Genomic DNA, 14,413 nt, shown 5'->3' with positions numbered 1-14,413 from the left:
ATTATTTTGACAAAACATTTGCACTACAACTCCCAGCATGCCCTCAAACGCACGCATCAAAGGTCATGTCAAAACAAGTCACGTGATGTGTCAGTGCCGCATGTAAACACAGCTCAAATGTGTTTACTTCTCGTGGGACGTAATTTACAGTTTTTCAACATAAAACGGGATTTGACCAAATTATGGAGGTTGAAACTGCCAGACCATACTTCTTTGGAGACATAGGTGCGTATGAAAGCATTTCGGCTCCTTGAAATTGTATGCTAGCTAGCATTCATTTGCATGCCATAGCTAGTTAATTAACGTTAGCTAGCAAGCATGTGTTCATGATATAACAGCAACGTAAACCAGCTACATATGTGCCATGTTGTGTTTTAGTCTATATAGATTGTCAAGTAAAGGTTTACGATTGCAAAATGTGATGTCAATACCAGAGACTATCTAGCATGCACTCACCTAGCGCCGGCTGATTATAATAATATGCCATTTAGCAGACGCTTTTATCCAAAGCGACTTACAGTCATGTGCGCATACATTTTTACGTATGGGTGGTCCCGGGGATCGAACCCACTACCCTGGCGTTACAAGCGCCATGCTCTACCAATTGAGCTACAGAGTACCATATGTATTCTTTTGCTGTTTGCTCTCTGGCTGTTGACTGTGTGGCTTGCCCCAGGCTGCTGGTCGGAGAGGACCGACATGTTGCCCAGCTGCAGCAGCTCATCCAGAGCGGAGCCTCCGTCAACATAGTGGCTGTGGACTCCATCACCCCCCTCCATGAGGCATGTGAAATGGGGCAGACCCAGTGTGTCAGGCTGCTACTGGATGCTGGAGCACAGGTGAGACTGTCACTAAGTTGAGGGAGAGAGAGATAAGAGAAATATCGGCAATACATGAGGCAGGATAGCCATATGACTAAGAAGAATACAGGATTGTCAACCCACACTCTAGTCATATCGCAGGAGAAAGGTGTGACCCAGACTCAACACAGGTTAAAGATAGAGACAAGAGAAAGTAATTTGTTCTTTACAGGTAGTTAGGATATGTATAATGGCTGTGTTGTTCTGTAGGTGGATGCCCGTAACACGGACGGTAGCACCCCTCTGTGTGAGGCCTGCTCGGTCGGGAGCTTTGACTGTGTGAGGATGCTGCTGGAGCATGGGGCCAAGGTGAACCCCACCCTCTCTTCCCGGACCACCTCACCCCTACACGAAGCCTGCATGGGGGGTAAGTGTGTGACAGGTGTAGAATGAGTGTGCATCAAGATTGTTTGAGAACGGGTGACAGTCTGTTCTTGTGTCTCAGGTAATGCTGACGTTGTGAAGATCATGATCGCTAAAGGTGCCAGTCTGGAGGCATATGACCTGTACTATGGGACCCCACTACATGTGGCATGTGCCAACGAACACACAGACTGTGTCAAGGCGCTACTCAACGCAGGTCAGCATTAGAGAATAGTCTAGAGAATAGCACTATCTAACAACAAATTATCTGATTGTGAAGAAGAAGATCACAATGACGATAAACCTGAATAGAGAATAAATCCCTGGGTTTGAGGTCCCAACTCTGGAGTGCACCTTTAGTAATAACCTCTTTTGTGTGTCATTTGCTTTCTCAGGTGCCAAAGTGAATTATGCTCGGCTGCACAAGACGGCCCTGCACCATGCTGCTAAAGTGAAGAGTGTAGACATGATCGACCTGCTGGTGGAGTTTGGGGCGAACGTCTAGGCCAAAGACAAAAAGAATAAGAAGCCCATTGACTACATTGAACCCGGCTCTCCCGCTGCACTCTGCTTAGAGTTTTATGAAAGTAAGTCACAGTGTGAGAGAGGTTTTTATACTATAGTTACCAGTTATAAGCAATAGACATGTACTGCACCCATATGTTTTTTTGGATTTCTAAGCAATGTCACATTGTCACCAGTAGGTGGTGCCCATTGCTCATCATTTAGGATAAAAAAGTAACAGGTAGTGGAAAAGTAAATAATGAAAATAAAAACTTGATGATGTTGATCATGTTGAACCCATCAAAAACAGCTGTTTGAACACTTCTTAATTGGTACACAATACTTGGGTGAAGGTAGATTAAATTTCTTCCTGGTACGGGACCTCTTATGTGTGTATGCACGTGCACATTTCCTTTTTAATTATAGATTGACATATACAGTAGAATCCCTATTAATTGAATATGATCTCTGTGGTTCTAGTAGTAAAGATTTGTCATTTAACTTAACTAAAATGTATTACCTTTTAATGTGGCATAAACACAACCAGTCATGATGTTTTCATCTGATGTCAAACCATAAAAGGCTCATGTAGGCTACACTCACGCACGTTTGTCCGCTCACAAATGAATTCCAGCACCAAACAGTGATCTGTGCACCCCCCATTTTATGAATGGAAAGAAACATCTGTTAAAACACCAAAAAGTGTAATGACATTCTACGATAGTCATTGTGCCTACACTTGTAGCCTGAATTGATGCGTCTACTTGTAGCCTGAATTGAGGTCAGCGTGCATGTCTTGGCCAGTCGTCTCTACCTTGGAAAAAATGTCAGTGTTCTCGTCGAACCACACCGCATTTTGAAACCACCCATTTTCAAGTTCATTCGCTCATTTTTCATGCGGCTGACGTGGTCATGATAAAAATGTTGTAAAAGCCTACAGTTTTCTTGTCATTTTGTTTTAATTATTGTGATAGGCTCATGTTTTACCGGTACGGCATATCCCCACTATTTCTTTTTTTGGGACTCAATACCGGACCGTACAAGCTTACTTTAACCCCTGACGATACTCAGTCTTACGTCAGAAAGATATTTCTCCAGTATTTTTAACATAGGCTAAGTCCATCTGTCCTGTCCCTCAAGTTAATGTCTCTCCTACTCATGTTCCCTGGGGCTCATCAATTATTACTGGTCTATAACATTCAGCTAAGCTACGGGTCGGTAACTGACGATGAGACCCAAACCCAGACAGATTCCTCTGCCACAGAGCCACTCGTGGAATGTGCGACCAGGTCTGTGTGAGAAGCCACACAGCAACAGTATCCTAGGCATCAGACACCTCTTGGGAGGAAAAACTTAAATGTTATTTTATGAAGTGCAAGGACATTGTGACATAGGGCGGCAGGTAGCTTAGTGGTTAAGAGCGTTGTGCCAGCAACCGAAAGGTCACTGGTTCTAATCCCCGAGCTGACTAGGTGAAAAATCTGTCGATGTGCCCTTGAGCAAGGCACTTAACCCTAATTGCTCCTGTAAGTCGCTCTGGATAAGAGCGTCTGCTAAATGAACAATTATTATTAATTATTATTATACAGCTTTAAACATTTGCTCAACACATGTTTTATTGAGTCCTATTGTTGAGTTATGCAAGCAAACTACAACATAAAATCACTGCTCAGAAGCTCCAGTCTTTAAAGATACTAAAGAGGACACATATCTCTGACTGTGTATTGACACTTGAATACTCTATTTCTGTGTTCTATATGTTGTGGATAGAGCCTACATCTCCCATAAACCCTTGTGATTGTCTGCCTGTAGGTACTCCATTGAGTCTGCAGCAGCTGAGCAGAGTGGCCCTGAGGACGATGCTGGGTATCAGAGCTCTGGAGGTCGTAGTTCAACTGGACATACCAAAGCAAATCATTAGCTTCCTCTGTTACCACTGACCCTGACACCATTATCTTACTAAGGAGAAGGAAGGAAGCTCAGAGACTGAAACCTTTCAATCAAACATCACAATTATCAAAATGCTACAGTCTGAACCTTAGATACCACTAGATTAGATGCATAAAAATAATATGCATACAGCAAAGCACAGGTTTCCAAATGTACAAACCAACAGTCTTTTTAAGCGGAGCACTTTTCTCTTTGATGTCTTCAGAATGTGTGCCATATCAACACATTAGATACATATTTAAATAACAAGCATAGGAGGTTTTAATGGGGACTTTTCAGATACATTTTATTCTTAGAGCTTCCATATCTTGTAAACCTACATAAGGCCCTCAGGGAAAACAGGGAAGAGGGGAGAGGAGAAAAGAAATGGAGGAGAGGAAGTGATTTTGGCAGCTTATCCTGTCCACTCTGCAACACCAGCTGTGGACACTACACCAGCATCTTAGTCGCCATGACAATGCAGCAGCAACACAACCGTTAGCAACACATCCCAGATCTCCGATACATCCTCAGGAATGAGAAACGGTGTTGCAGCAGGAGGATGAGCAGCGTTCCTGTTGACACTCTCCAGATGACACAGTGTATCCCAGATTCCTCCCTGACATCGGAACGGAAACCACACCTGACAACTGGATGTGTTTGAGTCGGACGTTGTGGAATCCAGGCAACAGAGAAGCACCATGGAAAACTATCCTGCTTTTTTACTGTTAGCGTCTCTGATCTGTTGCATCCGCTATAGCTGAAATGTCCCAGACCTGAATACATTGTCTGTTTTTGGGGTGTGGGATGAGGGTGATGTATGGATTCCTCAGAGTTACACGATGTCTCTTTGGACACTGTATTGGTACTGTTGTTGTTTGACATAATCCATCTTAATAATGGGAACAGAGAAATGTGTCTGTTATTATCAAAATGATGTCTATGTAAGGCAATGTGCATTAATCACAAAGTGTGTTTATAAAAGATGATGACCTATTTAATCTCACCCCACTGGGCACACTACCTAATTTCAGTGTGGATAATTGGGTAATATTTGGTTGAGACGTTAATCAATGAGATTACAACCTATATTAACCCACTCAAAAAGACAGCCAAAAGTTAGTTGAATTTCTAATGTTTTATCACTGCTTTCAACCATCTAAATTCCAATGGAAAAACAATGTACATTTTTGGTTTAGTTGTCACCCAAATGTTTATCACTGCGCTTTCAACCATTTTAAAAGCACAGCAAAGCTCAAATGAGAATACAATGTCAGATATTGATATATCACTGTGCTTAATCTAATAGCAGAACCAAATTACCTGTATTGCAGTTGAGATTACATTAAAAGTACATGGGTGCAAGAGATAAATGCTGTTTGAGATTCTGTGCAGATTATTACAGCAATTGTGAAGATCTCCACAGACCTGCGATGACCTATGCATTGCTATCTTGCACATGCACGCTTTATATGATTACAGTAACCTCCAAATGGTTGTGTATGTGTTACTCATTTTTTTAGTTTGGATGTTACATTCATTTTTAAGATAGACTATTTACTGTATTACAAAAGTAATATTGAATTGTGTTTTGTTGACATCACAACCAAATATCAAAATTTAAAGGAGATTTATATTCAGCTTTGATAGTTCCATCTGAGCCATTGACTTAGTCTGAATTTACTTCCAGTTTGTCTACAAATTAATAATTGCTATGTTGGATTCACGTCTCGATCTCAACCAAAAGTCGAGGTTATAGAATAGGACTAAATCAGACTTTAAATGCACTTTAAATAAAGTTTGATTTGATTTTATGCTATTCTTCAACTTAGATTTTAGGTCGAGATGGAGACATGAATCCAAGATATACATTTTTTATTTGTAGACAAACTGGAATTAAAGCCAGACTAAGTCAGTGGCACAGATGGAACTATCCAATAAAAATATACATCTCCTTCAAATGTTGATATTTGGTTGTGTTCACAACCAAACACAATTCAATATCACTGAATATCAATACATTTGAAATCAACCAGAGCTCGAAACCCTAGGCCTATTGTATTGTCTATTGTTAGTTGAATTCTGGGTTGAATTCAAACAATTGCTGTTGATGAATTTGCAAATGCCTTATAGGCCTAAATAGCATCATTGTTGATTATAAAAGTATGGGCACATTTCATTTGCTTTGTTAAACCTAGCCTTTGGAATGACTTCGATAGCAACAGTGAATCTATTTCTATAATCATTCTCATGATCGCACATTGGTAATAGTCAGTGACAAATATCATAGCTAATCTGGGCTGGGCTTGGTTAAAACCTTGTATGGGAGACCAAAGGGTAGCTGTAGATTATCAATGCTCCAGTAGGAGGTGCTACCCAGCCTATTGTTTTAGTTTTTTTGATAGTGGATGTAACATTTGAAATCTGACCTTAGTTTAAAGTTACAAATTCAACATATTTTGTCTATGTTGAAATTTGGTTACCATGATGACAATCCTGTGGTTGAAATGTCACCCTCAAAACAACAGTTTACATTGACTTTTTTCAAAACGAATGTATTTTCCACATAGATTCCACGTCACAATACGTTGACAAATTACTTTGAAACAACACTGATAATAATTTAGGTAATCTTGCCCCAGTCCAAAGTACAGCGCAAGTGACTATCCTCTCAGACAAAACATCTGTTTAACCCATTTTGTGAACTGTCAAGTTTTTATAAGCAATGAATGCACTCGAAAGCAAATATCTTAAGCCAGTAACATCAATAAGCTCTTGCAGCCCCCCCCATTCAGCCTCTCTTCCAAATCTGTGATGAGACAGCATGTCTGTTGGACTATTGAGTAAACAATATATCTGTGTCAAGTGTTAAGGTTGTTAGATCATCGCTTTCGGCATACGAGAGCTTTTTTACCATGACAGGGATCTATTTGGAACTGTTTTCTGAGGAAACAACGCGGCCTCATCTATTACCGTCTTAACCGTTCAGAACACATCCATAAATAAACTCAGGAGCAGAAATAGCTGGAGCCCTCCCTGTTCACATGAAGGAACGAGGATAAATATCCTCTGTAAAAAGCTTGTTCAAATAACTGACCACAGTTCAGAAGGGATCTGCTACTGCTAAGTCTCAAAATAGGCTGACCATGTAGATGATGGTTTAAAAGCATTTTTCTCAGTCTTAACATTAAGATGAAACAGACGGAGGAGATGAGAACAGGCATGAGAAGAATGTCCAGTTATAAAACATTTCAACAAATAAAAGTGCAATTTTGGGATTTTTGATCAGCCTTTAAAGATGGAATGATACACCTGTTTCAAAGGCACTTTCTCTGGCTGTTCAGATAAGGCAAAACCAGTCAAAGCTGTCTGCACAGGTATTTCAAACATGCTTTTTCAATCAAGCAATATAGCATCAAAGTAGAATGGATCTAACATTCTGCCCTCACTGACCTACACTTGATACAGTATATTAATGAATCAGTATTGGGTACTAAGAATGCTACAAATACCTATTTATTATGATCCATGTTTGTGTAACTGTTTAAATATATCAGTCAAATACTATTGTAATTAAAATATCCTCCACAGAAATGTATGTAAAGATGACAGTGTAACTCTGTATACTGTAAGACTGGCATTGTGTGTTAATGAACGGTATTGTTGACATGCTCACTGCCTTTGTCTTTTATTATGATTAGCTTGATTAATTAATCTGGCAACTGTTAGAGTAGGCTAATATCATGATGAACAGAAATTGAAATAAGCAACAAGACAGAGCTCCATCCAGATTTGTGTCCAGTGTCCACTAGGATGTGCCATAGGTTAGAAATTTGTTTTACAACAATCGATCTCCACTCACTCTTCAAGTTACAAAACAGCTGCACTGCCAGAGCATCACTGAGACAATGAAAACATATGCTCCAACACTAGTAGACAAGCGGCTCTGAGTACATCTGTTTCCCTGAGTTGTCTGAGCTGAGTCTGAGTGCTGATATGGAGATATAGGGAACCTTGAACTTTGAACTGTCCATTTGAAGAAATTGATCTATAGGCTAGCATTTGAGACAACTGAATTAAAGGTTTAAAAAGTGCTCATTCTTGAGTGAGGTGAGAAGACTCATTCACCCACCCTCTTAGATTACAGAACAAAAGGCTAATAGGTTAGTAAGATTGAGATGGATGGGACTACTGTATTCCCCTGTAGTTCCTCTGTTGCTCTCCTTACCCAAAAACAACCGGTCACGTTGATGTGCTTTCCTAGATGACATCTGGCTGTACTATCTAGGAGATATGCCAAGGTTTATCAGTGGAATGGAGTTAATCTAGTCAGTTTTCAACCTTTGAACTCCAACCTCTCAGTAGATATGCCAATGTGTATTATCCCCACATCTTTGTTAGCAACAAGAGACAACTCTTCACCTCTCTGAAGACAAGTTTATAAACTTCCTTGGTGGGGGGGGGAGAGAGAGATCATGAGCAGCAGAGATGAAGGATAGGTGTAGATAGATCAGGCGGGAATCTGAGAGACTGTGTGTTTTAGAGAAGAGATGCTGTGGTGGTCCGCTAGCTGCTAGCCTTTACTGGGAGAGCTCTTCAACTCCAGTTAGGAATCCTCCCCCCACTCAACGAGGAGCAGATGCGAGACAGTGTTTGTGCCAAGCTGGGACTCTGATAGTTACTTTCAACTATGAGCAACTGATTTAGGACCAGCCTGTCCTTCACTCAGTCTTCACCTTAACCATAATGGGACTAACAACAAAACTGGCCCTGGACCAGTTATTAAAAGCTTGGTGTAATTATAGCTTCTCTACTCCCATATTATTATAGCAATGGGTTAAAAGTTCATATTAAGGACAATCACTACCACACCATGACTCAGAACTGGTCAGGCACTACAACACCCACAGCCCAGACTGTCTCATCTCTGTCTGCTTGTTACAGTAAGAGACAGTGAGGCACCATTTTGGGTGTTTGTTTTTCCTAAATACTCTTTAACAGTGACTGGTGGGATTGAATTATTCCGCTGCACTGGTAAATAAAGCACCATGAATGGGAGGAGAACACCGGTTGGGAAGCAGCTCCTCTTTGAAGTTATCCTAATCTGTATGACTGAATGGACATGTGTTTGACTGAAAAGATCATGAGACACATAGGCACACCTGCTTATGGCCTTGTCTGAAACCACAGCTCAGAAATCACGTGGGACCTCTTCAGCAGTTCACTGCAGTATAGCTAAAACAGATGGGTACTCAAAACATGGTTAGAATGATCAACTTTTCATAACGTTTTAGCTTTAATACCTTTTTAGCCTAAAGTACAGTGGGGGGAAAAAGTATTTAGTCAGCCACCAAATGTGCAAGTTCTCCCACTTAAAAAGATGAGAGAGGCCTGTAATTTTCATCATAGGTACACGTCAACTATGACAGACAAAATGAGAAAAGAAAATCCAGAAGATCACATTGTAGGATTTTTTATGAATTTATTTGCATATTATGGTGGAAAATAAGTATTTGGTCAATAACAAAAGTTTCTCAATACTTTGTTATGTACCCTTTGTTGGCAATGACACAGGTCAAACGTTTTCTGTAAGTCTTCACAAGGTTTTCACACACTGTTGCTGGTATTTTGGCCCATTCCTCCATGCAGATCTCCTCTAGAGCAGTGATGTTTTGGGGCTGTCGCTGGGCAACACAGACTTTCAACTCCCTCCAAAGATTTTCTATGGGGTTGAGATCTGGAGACTGGCTAGGCCACTCCAGGACCTTGAAATGCTTCTTACGAAGCCACTCCTTCGTTGCCTTGGCGGTGTGTTTGGGATCATTGTCATGCTGAAAGACCCAGCAACGTTTCATCTTCAATGCCCTTGCTGATGGAAGGAGGTTTTCACTCAAAATCTCACGATACATGGCCCCATTAATTCTTTCCTTTACACGGATCAGTTGTCCTGGTCCCTTTGCAGAAAAACAGCCCCAAAGCATGATGTTTCCACCCCCATGCTTCACAGTAGGTATGGTGTTCTTTGGATGCAACTCAGCATTCTTTGTCCTCCAAACACGACGAGTTGAGTTTTTACCAAAAAGTTCTATTTTGGTTTCATCTGACCATATGACATTCTCCCAATCATCTTCTGGATCATCCAAACTTCAGACGGGCCTGGACATGTACTGGCTTAAGCAGGGGGACACGTCTGGCACTGCAGGATTTGAGTCCCTGGCGGCGTAGTGTGTTACTGATGGTAGGCTTTGTTACTTTGGTCCCAGCTCTCTGCAGGTCATTCACTAGGTCCCCCCGTGTGGTTCTGGGATTTTTGCTCACCGTTCTTGTGATCATTTTGACCCCACGGGGTGAGATCTTGCGTGGAGCCCCAGATCGAGGGAGATTATCAGTGGTCTTGTATGTCTTCCATTTCCTAATAATTGCTCCCACAGTTGATTTCTTCAAACCAAGCTGCTTACCTATTGCAAATTCAGTCTTCCCAGCCTGGTGCAGGTCTACAATTTTGTTTCTGGTGTCCTTTGACAGCTCTTTGGTCTTGGCCATAGTGGAGTTTGGAGTGTGACTGTTTGAGGTTGTGGACAGGTGTCTTTTATACTGATAACAAGTTCAAACAGGTGCCATTAATACAGGTAACGAGTGGAGGACAGAGGAGCCTCTTAAAGAAGAAGTTACAGGTCTGTGAGAGCCAGAAATCTTGCTTGTTTGTAGGTGACCAAATACTTATTTTCCACCATAATTTGCAAATAAATTCATTAAAAATCCTACAATGTGATTTTCAGGAAAAGAAAATCTCAATTTGTCTGTCATAGTTGACGTGTACCTATGATGAAAATTACAGGCCTCTCTCATCTTTTTAAGTTGGAGAACTTGCACAATTGGTGGCTGACTAAATACTTTTTTTCCCCACTGTACAAGCACCATCTAGCTAGTCCACCTAACACGTCATAAATTAAAAGTCAATAAGTCAGTATTTTCCAGAGAATTTATCCAAAAGGCCTCCGGCTGGGCGTCATCATCCAGACTTACAGTAAAACAGTCTGGTCTCGTCCAGTCTGAGAAAATATGCACATCTGTCTAGTCAGCCATACACACACACACACACACACACAGACACACACACACACACACACACACACACACACACACACACACACACACACACACACACACACACACACACACACACACACACACATGGACGTCCCAGAAGCACAGTGAGCGGCCAGATGACCCAACCATCTGGTTATATTTTCTAAAGGGAGTCCCCAGTCCAGTTCTACCCCACCCTGATACCTAATCTTACACAGTACTACTCCAGTTCAGTCAGTGAGGGTGAAGTCAGCAGTTTCTTCTTCCCAGACAAAGTCTCTCTCTTTCTTTTTCTAACTCTGTTTCTCTTTCTCTCTCCAATGACACATACGCCTGGTCAGCAGTAGTCAACTGGCCCAGACCCCAGACAGACAGACTGTCCTGGGCTAGCCCAGGGAGTGCAGGAGGACCCAGACAGACAAACTGTCCTGGGCTTGCCCAGGGAGCACAGGAGGACCCAGACAGACAGACTGTCCTAGGCTAGCCCAGGGAGCACAGGAGGACACAGACAGACTGTCCTGGGCTAGCCCAGGCAGCGCAGGAGGGCCCAGACAGACAGACTGTCCTGGGCTAGCACAGGCAGCACAGGAGGACCCAGACAGACTGTCCTGGGCTAGCCCAGGGAGCACAGGAGGACCCAGACAGACTGTCCTGTCCTGGGCTAGCCCAGGGAGCGCAGGAGGACCCAGACAGACAGACTGTCCTGGGCTAGCCCAGGGAGTACAGGAGGACCCGTACAGACTGTCCTGGGCTAGCCCAGGGAGCACAGGAGGACACAGACAGACTGTCCTGGGCTAGCCCAGGCAGCGCAGGAGGGCCCAGACAGACAGACTGTCCTGGGCTAGCACAGGCAGCACAGGAGGACCCAGACAGACTGTCCTGGGCTAGCCCAGGGAGCACAGGAGGACCCAGACAGACTGTCCTGTCCTGGGCTAGCCCAGGGAGCGCAGGAGGACCCAGACAGACAGACTGTCCTGGGCTAGCACAGGCAGCGCAGGAGGACCCAGACAGACAGACTGTCCTGGGCTAGCCCAGGGAGCGCAGGAGGACCCAGACAGACAGACTGTCCTGGGCTAGCCCAGGGAGCACAGGAGCACCCAGACAGACTGTCCTGTGCTAGCCCAGGCAGCACAGGAGGACCCAGACAGACTGTCATGGGCTAGCCCAGGGAGCACAGGAGGACCCAGACAGACTGTCATGGGCTAGCCCAGGCAGCACAGGAGGACCCAGACAGACTGTCATGGGCTAGCCCAGGCAGCGCAGGAGGGCCCAGACAGACAGACTGTCCTGGGCTAGCCCAGGGAGTACAGGAGGACCCGTACAGACTGTCCTGGGCTAGCCCAGGGAGCACAGGATGACCCAGACAGACTGTCCTGGGCTAGCCCAGGCAGCGCAGGAGGACCCAGACTTGCACTACGACTAGAAATGCAGGCAAAAAAGCACACACGCGTACACACACTTTCTTTTTCTCACAAACACTCATACACAGTCAGTGTTTGAACAGTCACTCTTCCCATATTCTTACACACACACTCTCTCCCCGTCTCTCCAATATCCCATTTTTCTTTGTAAACAAGTCTCAGTGTCTCGTGCTTCAAGCCTGCACTCTATTGAAAGATAAAGAAGAAAAGCTAAATGCTGATTGGATTGGTTTGTGAGCTCGGGGGCCTTTGGCAACAATAGTACAACAGCCATTTAAGAAAAAGCTGTGGGCTTTTTAAGAAGACAAAGCAGCAAATGTGGAACCGGTTATTTCCCTTCTCAGAGGCATTCAGCTTCATCTGCATGCGCGTTCACATGGTGCCTTTTGTCAAAACTATTGGCTATGGGTATTTGACACCTTAGGGGCAAAATTCACATGCACACCCGACATATACAGTGAGGGAAAAAAGTATTTGTTCCCCTGCTGATTTTGTTTGTTTGCCCACTGACAAAGAAATGATCAGTCTATAATTTTAATGGTAGGTTTATTTGAACAGTGAGAGACAGAATAACAACAAAAAAATGTTATAAATTGATTTGCATTTTAATGAGGGAAATAAGTATTTGACCCCTCTGCAAAACATGACTTAGTACTTGGTGGCAAAACCCTTTCAGACGTTTCTTGTAGTTGGCCACCAGGTTTGCACACATCTCAGGAGGGATTTTGTCCCACTCCTCTTTGCAGATCTTCTCCAAGTCATTAAGGTTTCAAGGCTGACGTTTGGCAACTCGAACCTTCAGCTCCCGCCACAGATTTTCTATGGGATTAAGGTCTGGAGACTGGCTAGGCCACTCCAGGACCTTAATGTGCTTCTTCTTGAGCCACTCCTTTGTTGCCTTGGCCGTGTGTTTTGGGTCATTGTCATGCTGGAATACCCATCCACAACCCATTTTCAATGCCCTGGCTGAGGAAAGGAGGTTCTCACCCAAGATTTGACGGTACATGGCCCCGTCCATCGTCCCTTTGATGCGGTGAAGTTGTCCTGTCCCCTTAGCAGAAAAACACCCCCAAAGCATAATGTTTCCACCTCCATGTTTGACGGTGGGGATGGTGTTCTTGGGGTCAGAGGCAGCATTCCTCCTCCTCCAAACACGGCGAGTTGAGTTGATGCCAAAGAGCTCGATTTTGGTCTCATCTGACCACAACACTTTCACCCAGTTCTCCTCTGAATCATTCAGATGTTCATTGGCAAACTTCAGACAGGCCTGTATATGTGCTTTCTTGAGCAGGGGGACCTTGCGGGCGCTGCAGGATTTCAGTCCTTCACGGCGTAGTGTGTTACCAATTGTTTTCTTGGTAACTATGGTCCCAGCTGCCTTGAGATCATTGACAAGATCCTCCCGTGTAGTTCTGGGCTGATTCCTCACCGTTCTCATGATCATTGCAACTCAACGAGGTGAGATCTTGCATGGAGCCCCAGGCTGAGGGAGATTGACAGTCCTTTTGTGTTTCTTCCATTTGCGAATAATCGCACCAACTGTTGTCACCTTCTCACCAAGCTACTTGGCGATGGTCTTGTAGCCCATTCCAGCCTTGTGTAGGTCTACAATTTTGTCCCTGACATCCTTGGAGAGCTCTTTGGTCTTGGCCATGGTGGAGAGTTTGGAATCTGATTGATTGATTGCTTCTGTGGACAGGTGTCTTTTATACAGGTAACAAACTGAGATTAGGAGCACTCCCTTTAAGAGTTCAATTTTAATTTCATCGGACCAGAGAGTCTTGTTTCTCATGTCTGAGAGTCCTTTAGGTGCCTTTTGGCAAACTCCAAGTGGGCTGTCATGTGCCTTTTACTGAGGAGTGGCTTCCGTCTGGCCACTCTACCATAAAAGCCTGATTGGTAGAGTGCTGCAGAGATGGTTGTCTTTCTGGAAGTTCTCCCATCTCCACAGAGGAGCTCTGGAGCTCTGTCAGAGTGACCATCGGGTTCTTGGTCACCTCCCTGACCAAGGCCCTGCTACACCGATTGCTCAGTTTGGTCGGGCGGCCAGCTCTAGGAAGAGTCTTGATGGTTCCAAACTTCTTCCATTTAAGAATGATGGAGGCCACTGTGTTCTTGGGGACCTTCAATGCTGCAGACATTTTTTGGTACCCTTCCCCAGATCTGTGCCTTGACACAATCCTGTCTCAGAGCTCTACGGACAATTCCTTCGACCTCATCGCTTGGTTTTTGTTCTGACATGCACTG

At 43.7% G+C, this 14,413-nt stretch overlaps 1 pseudogene across 1 annotated transcript; it reads left to right on the top strand.

The window, feature by feature from the left end:
• Nucleotides 1–100: 100 nt before the first annotated feature.
• Nucleotides 101–5,019, top strand: LOC311129607 (ankyrin repeat and SOCS box protein 13-like; annotated as a pseudogene). Its single transcript, XR_014615321.1, has 6 exons — nt 101–225; nt 677–839; nt 1,071–1,227; nt 1,306–1,440; nt 1,619–1,810; nt 3,540–5,019. The product of XR_014615321.1 is annotated as an ankyrin repeat and SOCS box protein 13-like (transcript).
• The last annotated feature ends 9,394 nt before the right edge of the window (nt 5,020–14,413 follow it).

Source organism: Coregonus lavaretus, assembly GCF_964263955.1.
Source record: "Coregonus lavaretus genome assembly, chromosome: 5".
NCBI classification, from domain to species: domain Eukaryota; kingdom Metazoa; phylum Chordata; class Actinopteri; order Salmoniformes; family Salmonidae; genus Coregonus; species Coregonus lavaretus.
This window is presented reverse-complemented; position numbering and strand designations above follow the sequence as displayed.